We start from the raw sequence: 23,159 nt of genomic DNA, 5'->3' as shown, positions 1-23,159 counted from the left end.
TTCCAGTAGCAGTGATTTCAGCAGGAGCGCTGTCAGCTTCAGAAAGCCTTTACGCTACGCTGAGGAATCTAATGGCAGGACTAACTGGGACACAATGCTTGTAAAGTGGTTTTGAGAAGCCGCCGCGCGGTGACCGTCACACAAAGTAAAACTGTGCTAAGTTCAGGAGTCGATATTAGACAGAAATGAAAGAAAGTTGAATATTTTGCATCGCTTAAGTCTGATTGCATTGCAGATTCGGTGCATATTGAGAACCAGGGTGTAATATTCTGTAGGTTTTTATATGTAAATTATATGTAGAATAATGCAGGCAGTACTTCATTCAACTCATTTGACGGTCAGGAGAGTTTGAGCGTTTTTGAGTTTGAACATGCATTATTGAGATGTTTACTTCTTTTTATCATGATGATGCTTGTGTTGATGTGTCTGAACATCGACTGAGCCTAAAACCACAGATATCCTGCGTGTTTGGGTAAATAATGAGTAAACACACACTGTACATTACCTTGTGGCAGATGAAAAGTGATGGAAGAAAAAAAAATTACAGTCTGAGTGGTTGGTTGTGCATTATGCCATTGTTAGAGTTTGTATGAGTTTGTAAGTCTTCAGATGTTTGTCTCAGTCAAGGTGAACATCTCTATAGATTTCCTCAGTGTCAGCTGCAGTGGCCATCTAAAGCTTAGTCGCTCTTTTTTTCTCCTAATACCTTGTATTTGTGTGTCCTTTAACTCGAGGACGACAACGCCGGCGTGACTCGCATAACTGTTACAGTGATACGCTTCAACCGCATTGATTTTATTGAGTGATTGTGACTGTTGTGTGCTTTTCACATTTTCATTTATAAACAGATGAGATTCACATGACAGGGAGTTTGTTTTAAAGTCATATGAGAGCGTTTGTCATGGGACCTGAACGGTGTTAACGGATGTTAAAGTCCCAGTGAAATTAAAAATGATAATGCCTATTTTTTCATGAAACATCGCAGCGTTTATTGTAAATAGTTTATCAATGTGGGTCATTCTCTTTTTTAAAATCGTGTGACCTCATAAACTTCAATTAAAATCTGAAAATGCACTTCCGTCCTGTAATGACTACCCATCTTAGATGACGTATGTTAGACAGCATATGGGCGGAGCATCCGTCAACTCCTCCCCTTCAACTGTCAGTCTGCAGTCTCAAATGCAACGGCTGTTTTTATACATCAAATCGCAAAGAATCACGGAAGCCACACCCACTATTTTTCTCATTCAAAATTCCATTTCGGAAATGTGTCAAAATACGGAAGTAAAAAGGATCACAACTTCCGGTTCACGGGGACTTTAACAAACTTAATGTTTAATGTTGACTATTGCTCATATAGTATTGGACTGGTGGATGGTTACATATAGAATCGGTTTTGTGCCAATAAACATCAAGGTTTAAAAAAATGAACAAAAATATAGAATGAGAAAGAAGAAAAGTGAAAACATGAGTAGAAAGGTGAATAAAATAAAATAGAAATTTAGAAAGTGTAAAGTCAAATGTTAGCCGTGAACTCGTAAACTATGACTTGTGAATAGAACGTTTAGAAAACGGTATAGAAAGAATGTGGTTTATTTGAAAACCATGTTACATTTTTTGACATTGAGTTTATTGAGTGCTTTTCACAACGAAAATGTGAATTGTGTTTTTCATTTGTGTTTATTTTTTTCTGAGACCTGCTCCACATTTCATGTTTGCTTTTCTTCCCATGTTTTTGTTTTCTTTCATTGAACACATCTGTCCATTTCTTGAAATTTCGCATTCAGTTTTTTTTGCCACAAATCTGATTCCATGTTTAAACAGGGTGATAAAGATCCCACAGGTTTATACTGAAGCCCGACCTGAAGCTATATTTAGAGTTCAGATATAGTATAAGAAAAATACATATTCTTTTGACTTCACCAAGTAAAAACCACCCATAGCACCTTAGCCTAGAAACCGCAATGCCCTAGCAACCAGCCACAATGCCCTCATCTGTTGCCATGGCGGAGACAGGCGAGTACCACTACTTAAAAATGAACACTATCTAGCTGTACATCATTTTATGTTTTAAATCATGTTTCTCCAGAGCATATTTGAATCCTGAATCATTGTAAACCCAGCGTGATAAAGTAGCAGCATGTCCTGAGAGCAAATACAAATAAAGTCTTCAAAGAAGCATCCTGGCTGAGTCCCAGTTGGCGTTACTCAAAAGAAACCCCGTTTTCCGCCCTCATAGTACGCGAGATTAGGATTAGTGCGTCCCAGATCTCAGCAGGTTCGGGCTGCACCATTTCCAGTGGATTTGAGAGGTATGCATGCTTTTTCGATTCATTTGGCAATATTTCCCACAACCTCTTTGAAGAGGAGTAATTTGTGTCTTTTTAATCTTTTCCAGCTAGGGCAGGTTCTGCTTTACCTTCGTTTCACTTCTGCCAGAATTTTTAAATGCGTGAATGCGAAAGTTCAGAAATGATGAAATTTAAGGTGTTTTAGCTGGATGTTGAACAGCAAGAGTTCTGCCTGTGGTGCAAACCTGGTCCATAATTGAGTCTGTGTCATCTGTCAAAGCTTTAGAATTGTCAAACCGGATAAAGAAGAAGTGTCCCAACGCTGCCATACTGTCTTACATACTCAATACTATATTCTTTTCCAACATACCTTTAGTGTGTGGAAGAAGCGCTCAGCTCAGGATTCAGGACTTGTTGTTTGCCGGTGATTTACCAGATGAATGTTTATCATCGTGGATGTTTTGTCAGGTGATGCAATATCTGTCAGCTCCCGTAGATCCCGCACTGCTCTCCAGTATTGATTTTATATGGCAACCCATCCACAGTTTTTTAAAATCCCAGTTTTCTGATATTGATGGCCAACAGACCATGTCTATATTTCAACAAGTTTCAAAAACCCACGTGAGACGACATTGAGTAAACCAAATTTCTTTTGCGCACTTTGTTCGGAGAGAACTACAGCCACCCGTGTCCAATTTGGGGGTGAAAGTCAGTATTCATCATTACCCAGCACGCTTTTACGAGGGCTGCTAAAAATGTCGTAAAATGTCGAGTATTTCCCCGCCGAGTTGCTTTGGCCAGCCGTGAATTACGTTGGTGGCGATATTGCTAATTCCTACAGGTGCTTTTTCAGTGGACGGAAATTTGTCAAAGACCCGGAGACAGCGAAGGGACTTTTAATGGACATCTTTTATTGATCAGCGGACAAACAGCTGTTAATTACAGGAAAGCAGGCGTTTCATTGACGCTATCATGTCGCCGACTGATACCTAATGAAAAATGGAGAGGGTTTGATTGAGTTCTGCGCCCGTGGAGGTTTAGATGTGCTGTGAATGAAGCGACTGTGACTGTCTCTCCAGCTGGAAGCCGCTCAGAACTCCAAGAATTAGCCACGGGGTGCCCGGGATGTTGAATTGAGATTTGTATTGAATTGACAGGAAGCGGAAGCTGCTGAATTGGGATTCAGGGAAGTTCAACACTGTAGTCACACAGTTGAGGTTTGTATCTTGTATTTCTGACACACAGATTAACTAGATTAATAGTATTTACCAGATTGATACGTATATAACAGATGAGCAGGAACGGCACCAAAATGCTGTAGTATTTCAATGAATGTCAACAACAAAACATGAACATTGATAAGCCTGTTTTCAAATTTAAAACAATAGTTTTAATAATTTTGTATTTTTGACATTTATGTTTTTTTATCCTCACTAAACTAAATATTTAATTTGTAAATAAAAATGACATATTTTATATGAATAATAGTATCGTCTTTCAGAGAAACTTTTGTCTAATATATATATACAGTATATATATATATATATACTGTATATATACACATTCTCAAAAAGACGCTAATATTATTCATATAAAATTACATAAAACATGTCAATTTATATTACCATTTTATTGTATATTAATTGTATGAATTAGTGATTTATTAATTGTAAAAATGAGTGAAATAATTGTACATTAAATTGAAACTGCTCAACAGTTATTGATTGTTTCCAGAGGTCTACCGGGAAAAATAATATTATATATATATATGTCAGGGTGTGCATGAAACAGAACCCAAATGCAGACAGCTCTTCATCAAAACTCATTTATTAAAACAGAATGAAAAAACATGACACAACTCAAAATCCCTCGAGGGGGAAAACAGAACTAAAACAGAGAATAAAACTCAACTTTGAGAAACAAAACCTTTAGGGGCAGACAAGACATGACATGGGTGACAAGACGGTCCAGCACAGGACAGCAAACACAAGGGCTTTAAATAGGGATGCAACTAATGGGAGGTAACGAGGGAGACAGGTGTAGGGCGTAAACTATTGACGGGATATATAACAAATAAGGAAACAAGGGGGCGGGGCTAAGATGAAAGACAGGAGAGCACATGGCACAAAGACACAAACAATGGCCATGTGCTTCCAACACAGACACAAGACATGGGACTGTCATGATCCTGTCAGCCAGAACAAGAGAAACTAGGAGGACAGGATCATGATATACTGTATACAGTTTATATATAGTATATTGTTAGTATATGGTATGTTTTTATTATATTACTATTATTACTTGTATTGTTTTATAATTAATCATATAATATTTATATAAAATGTTATATAGAATGATTAAATAATATGGAAATATTTATATAGTATATATAAACTTATAAAAGTAAAAAAAATTATATAAAAAGTTGAAATTGGTGTTTAGAGATCACAGCTTTAAAATGTCAAAACTGAATTCATAAGCAATTTTCTTCTTGAATGAAACCCGTGTTGTTGCTTCTTCCTTTGACTTGTTGGTTTTGTAGTGTGTATAAATGAAGGCGATGTATGTTCTGCAGGTCTGATGTCCATATTGACCCAGCGGGGTGCGTTTATCCACATCTGGAGTCTCTCCTGCTCTGGTTTGTGTTATCTGCTGTTTGTCTTTAATTTGCTTCTGTCGTTCATCTGTCTGCGACACGACTTATGGCGGTGGTACACTCGGCAGGGGATGAATCTGTCTCTCTCACACGCAAACAGACAGACGTTTCCCTTTATTTAATTGTGACGTTTCACACTTGTAGAACGTCGACGCGAGTCACAGCTGAGAGACGATAACAGTGATTAAATGTAATCGAAATGGCACTCGGGCGCTGCGACGGTTTCTTTCGGACGTCTGTTGAACTCGCAGGAATCTGATGCAAATGAAATGATCATTTGAAGCTTGAACTACGATTTGTGCCATGCGTCGTTTCCCATACAGCTGAAATTGATATTCAGAGTCCTCAGAAGCACCTCTTTTTGTTGCGTAACAGCACAAACGGTAATGAGTGTTAATGGCTCGGAAAAGTATTGTTTTTTACTCTTTTATGCATCATGTCAGCCGTGTCATACATCACTGCGCTGAAATTTATATCAACGAGGAGATTTGTGCCGAACAAATGAAGTTTCTCGTGTGAAGTTTTGTGGGCTTGCCTGGGGGCCTGTTGTCATCTCCACATGAAACACAGTTCTTTAGACTTGATAAACATCTCATTTCTCTGTCTTTCTCTGGCCTGTTCTGTGTCATTCCGTGTACGCGTTTGTTTAGTTTGCTTTGATCTGATCATATTGTTGTGACAGTGCAAGGGTGCATCCATCAAAACTGACGTTGAATTGCTTTGAGAGCAGAGACCGAATCTTTTTCTTAGTTGTGTCTATGCAGTCTCGCTAGGAAAAACCGTACCGACACGTCGTACGCAACTCCTCAGTTTTAACCTGGTTTTAGAGGCCGTTGTCTTCCGTTGTCTTTGACAGCTGCGGTTTTTCATGTCATTTGAATTTGTTATTTAACGTGAGATTGATTTGAATAATTACAAGTGTTAGATTCGAATTTCTGTCATTTTACGTGTCAGTGGACCTTTGTTGGGTTAGACGGCACATTTACATTGACATGAATGAAAATAAGACCACAAGTGACAGATTTTCAATGTGCTTTTGTGATCTGAATTGACGGTTGGGCCAATGAGACGTTCCAACAACATTTCCAGAACATTTCAGTGTACAAGATATTAAATGGTGTTGTTTTTCGTTGGACATCACGTGAATGGTCGGATCATGTTTTAGACATTGTTTGAGGTTATTACAATGAATTGCAATGTTCTTCACCCACGAGCCAATAATAATGTGTGCATTCAATGCAACGATTGTCATTTTGGAAAACAGCCAAATGCAGAATTGTGAATGTCCCCAAACAGGCATTGAGGGAATTTTTGTTGGCGTACAGAAACGTCCTTTTAAGAGCGTCTTCTTGCTCATTTGTAGCGTAGCGAAACAACGCGGTAATATAGTGCAAACAGCATTTGCCTAATGCGTTTGTCGATTGCAGCATTTTGCCCTGGAAAGTGTGTTCTCTGTCTCTGCGCAGTAATGAAAATAATCTGTCAAGCTTTCCTCCGAAAGGTTAGATCTGGGACTAACGCGAGCTTTTGCGACTCAAACGATGTCACTTCTTCATCCCGTGTTAATATGTAACGTGTGAGAGGCTCTCATTAGCTTGCCGGTGTTTCCAGAGGAATCAAACAGCATTAGGACAGACAGTCCCTGTGCTGTGAGTCATTACCACACACACACACCTGTAATTCCTCATGTCTTCTGCCAAGTGCTGTTTTGTGTATTCCCGTCACATCTCTCGCAATCTGCCTGACTCGCCTCCCGCAGCGGAAATATGCCACGACTAAACTGTATCTTTTTCATATACGCCAGGGCTACGGTATGGTGTTTCGCCCAGGGAAATATTCTAGACGCAGCACTTTCTAACCAATACACTAGTGGCTATAGTTTCAATGAATTGGGCACAAAATAGCGGCTGAAATAGGAAATACAGTATATATATTTTTTCGCTAATGGTATGAGAAAGGGAGGTTAACCTTGTGAGAATCCTTAGTAACAGGGTGGAAAGCTTCAGCTTGGAGATTGCTGTCATTTGTGATCAAATTGACGAAATGGAATCAGATTGTTTCCTCGTCATCTGGTGTGCTGTAGAAAGATGTCAGATGACCTTCAGGGTGCCACCAGCTTGTTATCGTGGAAAATCGTGAGGGTTGAACGTAAATACTGCACTGTATGTGGGACACGGTTGTGTTTATGTGTGATGTGTTTGAAATGTTAACTACTTAATAGTTCATATAATTGTATAATATGTTTAAAAGAGTTGAAAAAGACGACAAAGAGAGTTTGACATTGTAAGATTTTAATAGGATACAGTAGGTTGAGTCCTTTAAGGTAAAAAGGTCAAAATCCAGAGGGGTCTGACATTTGATGCATTTAAAATGACCTACTTCCCATGCAGTTGATAATTTTATGTCCGTTAATAGTTTATCCGACATCCAGGACTGTAGTTCTATAGTAAAAATATTTTTGCTCTTTGCGCTTGGGTAATGATACACCAGATCTTCCCTCTCAATTGGATTCTTTTCTCTTAGAGAACTATAAACACACACTTTGTTAAAGGTAATTAACATCCCGAGCCATTAAAACTGTCCACTGATAATTAAACAAGTTTGTTATTATTTTAGGCCAAATTAAAGTCATAACTTGAACCTGCAGAGGTAAATAGGAAGATTGTAAAGGAAGGTTGCAGGTTACGTGCAGAAAACAAGTTAGACTTTTTTATGAAATGACAAAAATGTAAAATGTAAATAAGTAGTTTTCCTTTGATAAGTGAATATAAACTCTTTTTGGTATTCTGGGATTTTTCAGCTTGCATTTTAACCACATTAAAGGAGTAGTTCACCTTCAAAATGAAAATTCTTCGACATTCTTCAAAATATCTTCTTTTGTGTTCTGCGGATGAAAGAAAGTCATACAGGCTTGAAATGACAAGAGAGTGAGTCAATGATGACAGAATTTTCATTTTGAAGGTGAACTGTCCCTTTAAGTGCTTTAACTTTGAAAAAACTTTTTTAGATGCTGTTGATATAACTAGCACTGACTTGTTGTCTAGATCATTTCATGCATATCTTGCAGTACATTATTTATAGTGCGCACCTTTATACCATTTCAAACTTGCTATTAAGAACCGTTGCTTTAGACAGAAATATACATGCATGCGATACCAAAACAAGAGGCATTTTGAGCAATGGTTTTAAAAGTTTGTTTTTGTGTAAAGCATTAAGGGGGTCTTGTTGTATGTGTTTGTAGATTCAGTGGCGCAGGGCAGAAGCTGTAATGAGAACAGCAGTCGGGTACACGCTGCTCTCATTGCCGTATGATAAATGGTCAGTGTTGCACTAGTGTGCATGCGGCTGCATGTAAAGCAAAATCCTATTGCTTCTGTCTCATTCCCTCCCCAGCGGGACTCTGCTGCAGGATTGGACACATCATTACAAACAATGATTTGTTTTATTATGCGGCGTGTGATGTAACGACGCCTTGCATCTGGGGCCACGTGTACCCGCAACAGCAGACAGAACGTATAGATATTCACACAAACAGAGGACAGAGTGCAGAAAGGTATTGTTTAGTCGTATCACAACACGATTATACAGCTGTTTGAACGTGTTTGCATTTTGTGTTGGAAATCAAAGTTGTAGCTTTTGCTTCGGACTCCAAATGAAAACTTTTGTCAGAAAGTTTAAATGCGTCTGTCATTGGAGTTTGAGAAGAGATGTCAACAATGTGACAAACTGAGCTCAGATGTGTCAAGTCTGCAATCAAAAGTCAATATTAGTGAAGATCCCAATATCAACTCAAACATTTCTCATCACATTTACCCAAATTCAGAATATTTGACCTCTACAACCTATGTTCATTTTACCATCTCCATACAGTACTCTTCGTGGATTTCAAAATGTACAATCTCATATTTCTTTCCAAAGAGTTTCTTCATTTGTTCGTGGCTGATAATACATTCGACACTGTTTTCCAGTGAATTTTCTTAAAGCCACGAGTGAGATATGAGAAGAGACTTTCAATTCCTCGACTTAGTTTTTACCAACCGTGGTTCGTATCGGGGGAAAATGGAACTATTAGCATTCATGAGACGACAACAAATAAAATAACAGGGCTGTATGAAAGTGCCGCTGAATGCGTCGACATGTCCGCTCGTATTATATCAGCATCATCCGCAGCTTAGGCAACGTTTTCTGAACATCCGTGCGGAAGAAAAGGTGACAGTAGACGCTGCTAATCTGCACCTTTTATCGTCCTCCACGCCGTCGCCGGTGCGTCGCTAATTGTTTGTGCTCGGCAATCTAACGTGCCGGTTAATGTCATCTGAAGCAAGATGTAATGCCGTGCCGAGCGGCTGCTTGTGCGTGGAGACACCGGTGGGCTCAAATTAAATTAGGGCCCTCGCGAAACCTTCCAGCGCACTCATTGGCTGCGTGGCTATTGATGTAATGTGTGTGACCTTGACCCAATAAAGATTAATGGAACGAGACAGGGCGACGATGAGAGCGGCTTGTATTTATGCAGCACGCGGAAGTGTGTACACACACAGATCAGTGTGTAATGTAGGAGACGACAGCGTCATAACTGCAAATAAACGAGAAGAAATGTGTCGGGTCAGTGGACTGTAAAGACACCTAGCTCGGTCACTGAAGGATGGAGGATAGCAAGCTAACAATTCAAATATATATCATACAGAAATCATGGATTCATTTTGTTGAAGTAAAACAACATTTAAATTCTTCTTCTTTTGGTTTTAGAAGGATATATGGCTTGTGCGCGCTCGTTTTGTGTTTGGTGAGATCCTCTAGATGTTGGCCTTTAGTTCAGTTCAAGCAGTTCAAAACTGACCAGTTCACCTAAAAATGAAAATGATTTCATTCCAAACCTGTATGACTAACTTTCTTCTGCAGAATAAAACAAGGTATTATATTATATATAACAAGGTTTCTAACCAAACAACATTGGATCCCATTGACTTCCATTGAGACATTTTATATTTTTGGGTGAACTATAAAGCAGCTGTCGGAACAATAGTGTAATTTCTTTGATTTAAATTACCATTAACAATAGATTTTACACACGAGAGGTCAGGAAAGGAAGTGATGAAATGATCTCTCGACCCATGTTTGACCATTTTGAGTTAAACTGAGATGCATCATTTGTTGGGCACCGTGCTGCCTCTTTCCGAAAATGAACAACGGTTTAACTATCGCTTTTAGCTTTATTTGTAGTCACGTCATGCTAACTACAAATTGACCATAGTGTTACTATAGTAACAACAGTTTACCATGATGATTGTAGCTAAACTGTGCCCAGATAGCACAGGAACGTCTTAAAGTTGTCTGCTGAAGATCTGGAAAACATCTGCTGTGTAAAAACATCTGATAAACATCTAAAGCATTTTTACATAGGTTCACATCTTGCACACATATAGAAGTCTATATGACATCTGACAGGAGACATCTCAGAGACGTCTTGCAGATGTAAATGCAGACATCAAATAGACGTCTTACAGATGTATGTTTGTTATCAGGGTGGTACTTCAAACAGTAACAAAAAACAAGGCTGCTACACTTTTACCACAGTAAAATCATGGTTATTTTTGCATCAATGTACAGTTTACAAATAATGTCAAAGCGTTCATTGATTTTGAAATCAGATTTGAATCATTTATTCATGTTTAATCAAAATCCTCTTCTCTCTAGATTTCTCAGTCTTTCTCTCACTCTTTCCGATCCGTCCGTCTCTCTGACCCCTAACACTCTGTCTCTCCCAACTATTCATTATATAGTCGCTGTGCTCCTCCATCGTCTTGCTCACATCACTAACCGCCCAACAAAGGGTCTAATGAAGAGTAATGAAAGGAATAGTTGCCCTGTAATTAAGAGAAATGAACGGAGGCGACACAGAGGTGGTCATGTGACCTGTAACGAGGTTCACTTCAAACTTCCTTTTCAAACACTTTCTGCTTCATTACTTCACGCATGGGATGAATGCGGCGCAGTAATGCGACCCCGTAGGATGAGCACGCTGCTGCTGAGGGTCTTTCTATGAATCCGGGGGGCTTTTCCCTTTTGTGATGTTAAACTTTCAGTCTGTCAGATGACGTGTCAGTGTTCACAAATAGCACTGGTGTCGGCTCGAGGATCATTTATGGTTGGAGGGAATTGTGGCTTTGGAAAACGTTTGTACAGTTTAATTTCCCTTGACAAGCTTCATGCTTTGTGAAACTATAACCAGCCTCTTAGAAAAAAAGCATTTAATGCTCAACTTTTCAAAAGGCATGCATGATGGACACATGGAACTTTTTAGTAGGATGACGCAACACCCATTTCCAATACCAGTCCCATCAAACTACAATGTTTCCGTGTTGTTTCTCTTATCAATGTGTTGCATTTTCAGTGGGATTGAGATGCATCTGAAAGGTTGGCGGGTAACAGAGACGTGTGTCTGTTCATATGAAAGAAATGATTTTTAGAGAAGCTCATTCAGAGCGTAATTCCATCAGAAAGCCACATTAAGACACATCGGTGCATTCAAAAGACAGCAGATTCTGCACAACAATGCCTTGTTCTTGAGAACACTCCTGTCATTTGTTCTTCAAGTTGCATCCATTTCAAAACCGTGCGTCTTTATGCAATTAGGTTTGTTTATCCAGACTACTAAAATTAACATGGAATCACACATATTTTTTTAAAGCAATGCTTTTGAACCATAATAACTTGAGTTTTCTTTTATATTTTATAACAAAGTCTACCATGTGATGTAGTAGCACATGCTGTTTGCTGCCCAGAGGAGAATGTTGCTCTTTCATAAGATTTGACGGAGTTCTCATTCGTGTTTCATTTAAATATCAGATCTTTCTTCTAAATATTGCTCAGGAGAGATAAAACCAAAAATAAGTGAAACAGTTATTGTTGAAACACAGTGTGTAAAATGAATGCAGATTGTAGAGGTCAAATAATCTGGATTTGGGTCAATTTGATTTGAATTCATATCGAGATCTTCACTGATATTGACTTTTGATTGAAGACTTGACAAATCTGAGCTCAGTTTGACACATCTCTTCTGAAACTCCAATGACAGACACATTTGAGAGATTTCTGTGAGATGCAAACGAGACTAAAGCAAAAGATTCCATTAGCTCTCCATTTAATCTTCTTAATATCTAGGAGAAAATTAAGATCTTATCTGCGATTTTTCATTATGGTTGGTCACTGACTCATAATGTACTTTACTGGAGTCTCATCCCTTGCAAATGAAACCATGTTGCGTGGGCTGTACTCCGTCAGTGCTGGTGGTATGAGACGGTCAGAGCTCAGATCTTCTGGATGTGCCATCACTGAGCGCTGAGGGAGGCCAAGCGTAGCCTGTGTGGCTTTAAAGCGGTTTATGATGGTAATAATACTGCAGTACGGCACGGGTCTAATGACAGTGGTCAGAGTAATAGTCACCCAGCACACTCCGCGACGACGCACCGCTGTTCACGCAGATTACTCTGTCATCGTAGCAGCGGGTCGCGCGTCTCTCGATGATTTGGAGAGCTGAAGTGTGTGCGTGTGAAACACGTGAGGGTTGAGTGGTGCAGGATGGGATATGTGTGATTCTTGCATATCATTGGGTAATTGTCACATGAAGACAATATCTTGGGCTGGATTATATATGTGTCAAATTTCGATTCTTTTATCATTTTCCCTTATGTCATTCCAAACCTGTATGACTTTCTTTCTTCTGCTGAACACAAAACAAGATATTCACCAAACAACATCCAACTCCATTGACTTCCATTGTATGAACGCAAAACCACTGGGACATTTCTCAAAATACCTTCTTTTGTGTTGCACAGAACAAAGAGTAACATACACGTTTCGATTGACGTGAAGGTGAAAAAATGATGACAGATTTTTTTTCTTTTCTATACTTACTAACACATTTTCAACATTAAACATGAACTTAGATTGACTGGACTGGTTTGAAATGTATGGTCAGTGTTTGGTGGTTATATATCGTATGGCTTAATAACATATCCGGACTGTTATTGTGGAGCGGTGCAGCGGGTCCGGTGGGACGGGCACATGGTAAATGCACATTTCTCGTTTCAACGTACACAGCAGGGACCGTGAGCTTAACAGAGCTTTACTTCCCATCCCATAGTTCAATTCAGCTGCTCTTCCACAGGCCCGTACAGCACACCAGTATTCACTCGACCAAATTTTGTCATGGCGAGTTTCCAGACTGGATTGCGAACGCAAACCGAAGAATCATGCAGTACACACATATATATATATATATAGAAGCATTTGACAGAAGCTTTAAAGGGACAGGTCACCCAAAAATGAAAATTCTGTCAACATTTACTCGCCCTCCAAATCTGTCTACATTTCTTCGTTCTGATGAACAGAGAGAAAGATATTTGGAAGAATGCTTGTAACCAAAACATTCTTAGACTCCATGGACTACCTACCATAGAAGGAAAAATGACAATGGGAGTCAAAAGTGCCCCACAACTGTTTTCCTACATTATTACAACAAATCATTTGTATTCCTTCTATTGTAGTCAAGAACTGTTTGATTACTGACATTCTTCCAAATATCTTTCTCTCTGTTCATCACAACAAAGACATTTATACAGATTTGGAACAACTCGAGGGTGAGGAAATGATGACAGAATTTTCATCTTTGGGTGAACTGCTCTTTTAATCCAAAGGGACATTCAAGACCTACATTTTCCTGGGAATCAAACCCATGACCTTTGTGTTGCAAGCACAATGCTCTGTCACAATGCTCTGTCGGTTGCGCTGCGGGAGCATAAATTTTAATAAAGCAGGAAGTGTGAGCAATAATAACTTTAACTTTTTATAATGAAACTTTACAAACCTTGTGAGTGCAACTGAATAGATTGCTGGAGGTTGTTGTGTTTGTAGGTAAAATAAAACCGGCAGTAATAAAAACTCATTGTGTATTCAGGACAGAGTTGCCTTTTTATAGCGTGGCAGATTTCGCCTGTATTTGCTTCATATTGTCTGTTTGGTGCTGTGGTTCTGAATGAGCGTTTCTCTCATAAATTTGCTTTAAAGGTATTTCTCTGCTCTGCAGATAATTTAAGAGATTATTTGCGCAGTCGTAACCCGCCGAGAATAAATATAATATATATATAAAAAAGATAAAAAGGCGGCTGTGTGCGTTATTTAGACAAATATATTGCATATCTAGAGACGGTCTTGTTATACAGACTGTCAACTTTATATTGTGCGTTTACTGTAGGCGGTGTGTTTAGATTGGTACACATTATGCATATGAGCTTTTAGACGTGGTGTCAAGTATAAATCACTGAATGAATGTGGTATCTCACAGAAAAACATTCTGGTCACATTTCATCCCATAGACAAATGTATTTTTTGTGTCGTTTCCTTTATGTAGTTAAAGTCAATGTTGAAGATGTTTTATATTTTATGAAAATTTATTGCTTGCATTTTTTATATTTGCGATATGACCCACATATTAAATCGTTTTCAATTAATTCATTTGCAAATTGAAGCTTTTTCGAGGGTTAAAGGTTTTTTCCCTTTCAACAATGTCTGAGTTCTCACGAGAATGACAATTCCACATTCCGTCCAATTTTCTTCATTTTCCTCAGTCGATGGCCTATGTATTTCCTGCCCCGGGCGAAGAAAAACTTCTGAACAGATTTATTAGCCAATATTGTAATGACGACGAGAGTAATGGAGATGTCAGTCAGTGCCAGGTCTCCATTCATTCAACCTTTGAGAGAGAGAGAGAGAGAGAGAGAGAGAGACAGAGAGAGAGAGAGAGAGAGACAGAGAGAGAGAGAGAGAGAGAGAGAGAGAGAGAGAGAGAGAGAGAGAGAGAGAGAGAGAGAGAGAGAGAGAGAGAGAGAGAGAGAGAGAGAGAGAGAGAGAGAGAGACGAGAGAGACGAGAGAGAGAGAGAAGAGAGAGAGAGAGAGAGAGAGAGAGACGAGAGAGAGAGAGAGAGAGAGAGAGAGAGAGAGAGAGAGAGAGAGAGAGAGAGAGAGAGAGAGAGAGAGAGAGAGAGAGAGAGAGAGAGAGAGAGAGAGAGAGAGAGAGAGAGAGAGAGAGAGAGAGAGGGAGAGAGAGAGAGAGAGAGAGAGAGAGAGAGAGAGAGAGAGAGAGAGAGAGAGAGAGACAGAGAGAGAGAGAGAGAGAGAGAGAGAGAGAGAGAGAGAGAGAGAGAGAGAGAGAGAGAGAGAGAGAGAGAGAGAGAGAGAGAGAGAGAGAGAGAGAGAGAGAGAGAGGGAGAAGAGAGAAAGAGAAGAGAGAGAGAGAGAGAGAGACAGAGAGAGAGAGAGAGAGAGAGAGAGAGAGAGAGAGAGAGAGAGAGAGAGAGAGAGAGAGAGAGAGAGAGAGAGAGAGAGAGAGAGAGAGAGAGAGAGAGAGAGAGAGAGAGAGAGAGAGAGAGAGAGAGAGAGAGAGAGAGAGAGAGAGAGAGAGAGAGGAGAGAGAGAGAGAGAGAGAGAGAGAGAGGAAGAGAGAGAGAGAGAGAGAAGAGAGAGGAGAGAGAAGATGGAGAGAGAGAGAGAGAGAGAGAGAGAGAGAGAGAGAGAGAGAGAGAGAGAGAGAGAGAGAGAGAGAGAGAGACAGAGAGAGAGAGAGAGAGAGAAGAGAGAGAGAGAGAGAGAGAGAGAGAGAGAGAGAGAGAGAGAGAGAGAGAGAGAGAGAGAGAGAGAGAGAGAGAGAGAGAGAGAGAGAGAGAGAGAGAGAGAGAGAGAGAGAGAGAGAGAGAGAGAGAGAGAGAGAGAGAGAGAGAGAGAGAGAGAGAGAGAGAGAGACAGAGAGAGAGAGAGAGAGAGAGAGAGAGAGAGAGAGAGAGAGAGAGAGAGAGAGAGAGAGAGAGAGAGAGAGAGAGAGAGAGAGAGAGAGAGAGAGAGAGAGAGAGAGCGAGAGAGAGAGAGAGAGAGAGAGAGAGTTAGAGAGAGAGAGAGAAAAGAAGAGGAGGGAGGGGAGAGGGAAGAGAGAGAAGAGGAAAGAAGAGAGCAGAGAGAGAGAGCAACGTTTAGACTAGATGTGAACAGATTCACACGTTCAAAGGTCAGCGACACAACAGAACGTGACAAAAGAAAACCTTTTATCCCTGAATCACATGAGAAAAATACAAATTAATCTTATTTCGAGACCATTAAGATTTTTATGCATTGTGAGAATATGTGCATGACAATTAAGCACATTTTCCTCCGTTCTCTAATTGTTGTGACGCACGCAGACATTTTACTTTCAAATGTGTTTGTCAGTCATTTATTTTAATGATTCATTAGATTCTCATTACTGTAAAACAGCACAGCGTTAAGTGCATTAAATGACTGTACAAACCTGTTCTGTAATACATTGTTTTATTGGTTTTGTGTTGGAATCACCAAACAATTTAAACTTAAAACATACGTTAACTTGAAAAGCCAGTATAAATAAAACCTTGCATAAATAAATGCAGAATATGTAAAATATGTTAGATTGTTTTTGCATTACAGTGCTTAATTGACATGACAATAATGTTAAATTACAAAACACGTTTTTTTTTGTTATTTTAGGTGGTATCCCATAAGAAAGAAAATATCTTTTTTAAATCCATTTCCAGTGTTTTAGATTAGTTAACGCACGGAAAGTTCGCGTGTTTATAGTGTAGAATATATGTTTGGTTCTCTTTCCATCTGCTGTTTTTTTTTTCAATTTCAGCGTGACGCCCTGGAGACATGAACGCTGAAGTCTCCTGTCTGCGTGATGTTTCTCATTTCTCCGTAATGCTGAAAGTCAGAATAGGCTGATATACAGTACAGGACACACGGTATCTTCCGCTGTCGGCCCATGAGATGAAGGTGCTATAATGGCTTCTGTGAGATAACGTAATATCCAAACATTTTTTTGTTGCTTTGTTCTGGTTCCTCCAGGGATGTTGTTGGGTTTCAAACGTTGATAGTTATCTCCATCCACCCCAGGAGTTCCCAGGAGTCATGTGAGGAATGGGCTGGGTCTGTCAAAATGTTTGTAGGGTTTGAGAAACGCTTGATGGGAGACACCTAGAGACTCTTTATGAATGACAATATGTGTCTGCCTGTCGAGTCGTGTAATGACACGTGTTCTGAGCGGAGCGGCGCTTTACAAGAGGTCAGCGTGTGGCATCTGTAAACAACTCGGAATCACACAAGTGCGTCTCAGAGGACGGTATGAATTAAAAACAAGCTCATTTATTTTATCAGTACATAAGAAGGAAAAATCACAGATTAATATCTTTGTTATTTCGCCTGGATATTAATGAGATTAAATGGAGAGCAAATGGAAACTTGTGCTCATCCGCGTCTCTGGTATTTCATCTCACAAATGTCATTAGAGTTATTGAAGATCTCAATGTGAACTCGAAAAAATCTCAACTAAGTCTCATTAACATCTCAGATATTTCTCTCGAGAAAAAGAGTCAGAAATGTCACAAGTGTGTCTGTCATTAGAGTTTCAGAAGAGACGTCGACAATGTGTCAAACTGAGCTCAGATTTAAAAAACTCAATATTACTGAAGATCTCAATGTCAACTCAAACATTTCTCATCACATTTACTCAAATCCAGATGGATTCATCTCCACAATCTACATTCATTTTACCTCCACACCCTTCATGTGTTTCCACAGTTACACTCATTTGATTCTGTTTATATTTCTCCAAAGCAATTTTAGGAGAATATCTGACACCGAGTTGAGTCCACGACTGAGAACTCCATCAGTTGTTTTCCCCAAGCTCAAATTGCGTGCATTTCCATGTTTAGCTTTTCTCCAGTCGGTGTTGTACCCGTCCACATCAATCCTCGAGCACACTTGCCCTCTCCATCACGCTGCTTTCAAGGTTTATTTTCTTCCCGTGAACACATCTCCCGCTCTTTAAGTCGAGTGATTTTTGTCTGCTCTGGAGGCAGTCAGTTGATCAGCTAAAGGTGAGCAGAGTCGGGCTAACGGCTCGGCCCTCGGTGACCGCAGGCCGGCCTAATGGGGATCTCACGGCTGACTGCACCTCTCAGCGGGGATATACGAGTCTGCGGCGAAGAGATGTTCCAGCTGTGTGCCTGACACGCACAAAATGAACTGCATTGTGGGAGAGATAGGGATGCGGAGTTTGGGGCGATTGATGATGAAATATTCAAATGGGGTGTCTTGGTTTTTCCTTACGAGGGTTGTGTGTTGACGGTACCTCACGACTGGATTGTTTGCGGACAGTGGTGCCTGTGAATTTTGAATAGCTCAGATTTACCGCTGTAAGGAATCAACACAATAGGCTTTTACTGGATTATTTTTTCAGCTGGGAAAGGTCTTTCGTGGTGAATAACTTTGATTTTCTTGTGTAGCGTCAAGAATGCGTTTTCATTTGGATGGCTGCGGGAGACAATACAACCAAACAAAATCTCATTCCGAGGCGCTCGGCTCTTCAGTACGCGAGAATGATTTGAGAATGCCATTTTCATAGTTTAGGAGATTTGATGGAGTTCTCAGTTGTGTTTCATTGAAGCATCATCTTAGTCTCAAACTTTTCTCTTGAAATTGCTTTGGAGAACTAAAAAAAGAAACAAATGAGAGTGGTGTAAATGAATGTAGATAGTAGAGGTCAAATAATCTGGATTTGAGTTCACATTGAGATCTTCAATAATATTGACTTTTGATTGTAGACTTGACCAATCTGGGCTCAGTTTGACACACTGTTGACATCTCTTATAATGGAAGTACACAGAGAAGACTTTAAAGTTTCCATTTGCTCTTAATTTCATCTCATATCTATTTAAGAGATCTCAGATTTTTCGTTGCTATGGTAATTTGACCTTTTTCTTCTGTGTCTATACGCTCTTGAACGTCTACGCTTAAAGATCAAAGACACTTTTAACATGTCTGCAGAATAATCTAAACTTGCATTTTTGTCTTCTGTCAATCCTCCTCTTCTCATTCTATCTCTCTAGTTCAGAAGTGGCTGAGTGTGTTTCATTCCAAATGAAATTGCATTGGTCTCATCTGTGCACTCGTATTAACATCTCTGATGATGTATCAGGGCTCTCTTGAGCTGTGTGCAAACACCCTGGCGAAGGGTTGAGTGAGATGTCATGCCCGTCTCCGTCGGGGTGATGCTTCGATCTGTTGTGGAGGTCTCGTGTTGGAGTCGTATGTTATGTGAGCATGTGTGTTGTAATGCATCTGCAGAAGCAGTTTTGGAGATGGTAGTGGCCTGACTGATGCATTCAGACATCTCTGTTTATGGCGTCTGTATTCCGGACACAATGTGACATTCTGATGGCCTGACGGAGGCTGAATGCCTTCACGGAGGAAACAGACAGAGAGAAATACAAGTCCATGTTTCCAAAATGTAAACAGGTGAAACGATTATTATTATGATTTTTTTATTTATATGTTTTTTGCTAAAATAAAATGATCAGTATATGATCTTTATTGAGATAGTATTAGGATCAAATATATATTTGTATAATTGTTTGTCATAATAGAATTATTGAATGTAGTCCTATTGGTAAATATATATATATCTTTTTTAATCAATTCTGTTTTAATAGAAGCTTTGAAAAGTTATGTTTCTGTGTTGTTTGTTTTGTTTAATATATCGAGGTAAACTTTTGTCTGTTTAGTAGATGAGCATTGTTTTGCATTATTTTGTATATCTGTAAACGTTTTATTGTTTATTTTTATCGTTTATTGTATGGGGATATTCGGCCAAAATGTTCATGTAGCTTAGTTGGAACGGGGACCTAGAAGGTATGTTAAACCAATATATGTTTTATTTTAATTCATAAATCCTTTTTGTTTTATGACAAAAATTCTGTGCTGGTTGCCTTTTAAAGGTCTTTTTAAAACAGAAACCAGTTTTTAATAAGAAAGACACAAGTAACATAGGCTACATAGTAAATCGCATATCGTGTACATTTTATTTTTCATTATAGCTATTTCACCAGTGGGCTATTAAAGGTGTGACATGTTCTTTTTCTCTGTCTGTCTCTTTGGTCAGAACACACGGCTATTTTTGAAGGACTGTTAATAGAAAACCCCTTTTGCAGCAGCGGGCTAACCGGTGACCCTCCTGTTGGCACCGTGGTGGCAGAGACCCCGTCCCCCCGGTGAGGGCCCTGAGGGTCCCGTGGACAGCTGTCAGCTGCCTGCTCACCTCCTCTGTCTTTGCCAGCGGCGTCCGTCGCCTCATCGCTGCCTGCCCCGTACACCCGTTCACCGGTCAGCGCCCGAGCTTTTACTCCTGCCGGTCACCCGTGAGATGAGTGACTGCGTAATTGTGCAGCAGGCGGGACGAAAAATCCTACCGAGGGAGGAGAAATAATAGAGAGAACGGACGGCTCTGATGTGAATAGAAGATGGCGCAGGTGAATGGAAATGGAGCGGATGGCAGGCGGAAGGCCACAAAACTGCAATTACCATAATCATCCGAGCGTCTTTTCTAAAGCCCCGACAATATACGTCTCCTCTCATTAGCTCCTGTAAGCAAACACGGGCCGTAATGAGAGACGGCGTACTGTACTGCAACATTTACTCTGTATGCTCGCTCTATTACAGCAGCGGCCGCATGCCAAACCGGTCCACTTTCACCCCCCCCCCACGCCTCTCGAACACGACGCGGTCCACTTTGCCAAGGAAACGGCGTGTCTTGGACGGGCTGCTTCTAACCGGATGCCCGTTCCAGAGCATAATAGCTGCTCTCTAGAGCTCCGAGTCACTGCCAAATGGCGGAGTGAAGCGACACTAGAGGTATTGAGGTCTGTCCAGGTGTTTGTTAGTGTTGGCTAACCCATCATACTTCACTAAATATTTGGCTTTGTGTGGGATTCGCTTGTATGGCCGCTAATACCCAATAATTACAGATGGGGTGCTGTGTTGGTGCTGCGGTTTGAGTCTGAATGGTTTGTCGGACACGTTGTTCGTATATTTATGCTTCGCTATCATGGCAGATGGTTTCAAGAGGTTTTAATTGTATTTTGGAAATTGTAATTGCATCATTAGCATTGCACAATTTTTAGTGCATGTTTTTTGTATTTTTGTATCAAAATGTGTTAATTTGCATTAAAGTGCCTTGTGCTTGAATATCGTAATATCCTAAAAAATGCTTTTATGACTGAACAGTTTCTGATGGATAAACAAACCATTGCGCAACATCAGAGTGATTTTTTTCCTTTTGTGTTCTTTTTTCCCAAAATGAATCATTTAACAAAAATGAATCCGACCTTTCAAAATTGAAATCATTTTTTCCTAGATTATTTACAGTCTATGAAGTGAATCATTCTAATGAATCATTTAGCTAAATCGAATCAGACCTTACTCTTTTATGTCAATTTAAGTCGTTTTCTAAATACTTTCTAAAGTCTTTGAAGTGAATCGCTTAAATGAATCATTTAGCTAAAATGAATCAGACCTCTCTATGTTAATTTAAATCGTTTTTTTCTAAATTCTTTCTGAAGTCTTTAAAGAGAACCCTTCAAATGAATCACTTAGTGAAAATGAATCAGACCTAAATTTAAGTCAGTTTTTGCTTGGTTATTTATAAAGTCTCTGATGTTAATCATTCAAATGAATCATTTAGCTAAAATCAATCAGCCCTCTTGATGTTAAGATTATTTATTTTTGTGTGTGTATTTTTGTAAATTTTGTTCACTAGCATGCCATATAAATAATGCTTGACACCATAGATTCAAAGCATGTTTTTTCTAAATTCTTTCTCTGAAGTGACCGTTTGGCTAGAATGAATCAGACCTAGCAATGTTAATTTAAACCTTTGTTATTTATGTCAGTTTTTGTTCATTAGCCATCATGTATGGATAATCCTGGACATCATTTTAGGATTTTTAACAGTGATGGTTTTGGAACTAGTCTACGGTTCATTTAAATGACCACAGCCGTCAGACGTGCGTGTGGTTTTGGCTTTGATGCGAGCTTTCATGTGTTGATAGGCGCTCGGAGGGAGCGCTTGGCAAACGTATAATCGGATGACGCATCAAAACATCCCACAGCGAGCTCGGCTTATTAACCTCAGGCTATTAGTTTCCAAACACTGCTTTTTTCTTCTTTAAATCCCAGTTTTAAATCAGTCTCCTGTTTTTGATCTTTTCCCTTCAAATACTTTGAACCGTTCCTTCAGGAGTCGCTTTTAACCCTCCTCACGAGGGCTTTGTTTGTGCCGCCGCGCGGCGGTTAATAGACAGTCACTGACTCCTATTAAACGGATGGATGTCACGCAGGTGAGGAGGAGATTGTCAGAGAGAGAGAGACTGAGAGTCCTGGAGCCCATCACTCGTCTCCTCTCTGGACGCGGCCGTCGGCTGTCACGGCCTCTGCTCTCCGGCTGGCATCTGATGAGAAGTAGCAGCCATGTTTTATAATCAATCCGGGACCTAATAGGTCACGAGCGATCGCGTCCGGCTTGCCAATAGTGTTTTGGGTGGTTGAGGAGCGTTACGACTGTATCAGAGCGCCCCGTGTCATTTGCAGCCTTTCCACGGCCCCGTTCAGAATCCGGCTAATTGATGTTGTTCTAGTTCTCCATAAAACGATGACTTTAATAAATTCAGGATCTTAATTCCGTTCTAATAAGGTCCAAAGCATGTGTACACATCATGAAATTTTCAAGACTATAAAATTTGGAGCTTACTTTTGTAAGAGGGTAAAATTGTAAGAAGGTAATATCAAGCAGGATCTGCTTATATTCCGCTGACCGTCGAAGGGTTCGGGGTTTCTAGCAAACAAGGACTTCAGAGGAGAGAATTAACTCAGACAAATATTTGACACAAATGTTTTCTAATTATTCCTACTCACTCGAGCCTCGTAGGAGGATTTGCAGGGCTAAAGAAACTTGAAATAGTCAAAAAGGAATGAATGTTGACTTGCCCTAACCAGTTTTTCTTTGAGGGAGTTCATCACTTTGAAGATAAGAACGTTTCACATTAATTGGAAACATGATAAATATTATGTTTGATCAGTTAAACGTAAAAAAAGGCCTGCTTGATGTTTTCATTTACTAGATAGATTTATTTATTTTTGGTATTGACACGCAGTCATAGTCATAGTTTTAAGCATCAGTTGTTTGTTTTTTCTTGTTCCTGTGTTTTCAGACGCAGTCTCTGCTTGACCTGAGATGCCGGTTAAAGCGTCACTAAATGTCAGACGTCAAACCCCTTTAATATAGAAAACAACAAACGCTTTTCAGTAACATAAA

At 39.8% G+C, this 23,159-nt stretch overlaps 1 protein-coding gene across 2 annotated transcripts in view; it reads left to right on the top strand.

Moving 5' to 3' along the window:
• The window catches only part of LOC130556948 (cadherin-22), a 141,196-nt gene that overhangs the window by 44,530 nt on the left and 73,507 nt on the right, over positions 1-23,159 (top strand). Inside the window, exon 1 of one of the 2 annotated variants that reach the window (XM_057338307.1) lies at positions 20,241-20,319. The exons of the other annotated variant lie outside the window; for it this stretch is intronic. The gene's annotated coding sequence lies outside the window, so the exon portion shown is untranslated. Of the gene's footprint in view, positions 1-20,240; positions 20,320-23,159 lie in introns of those variants that run through there. 2 annotated transcript variants of the gene reach the window in all.

Source organism: Triplophysa rosa, linkage group LG7 (assembly GCF_024868665.1).
Source record: "Triplophysa rosa linkage group LG7, Trosa_1v2, whole genome shotgun sequence".
In the NCBI taxonomy this organism is placed as follows: Eukaryota; Metazoa; Chordata; class Actinopteri; order Cypriniformes; family Nemacheilidae; genus Triplophysa; species Triplophysa rosa.
This window is presented reverse-complemented; position numbering and strand designations above follow the sequence as displayed.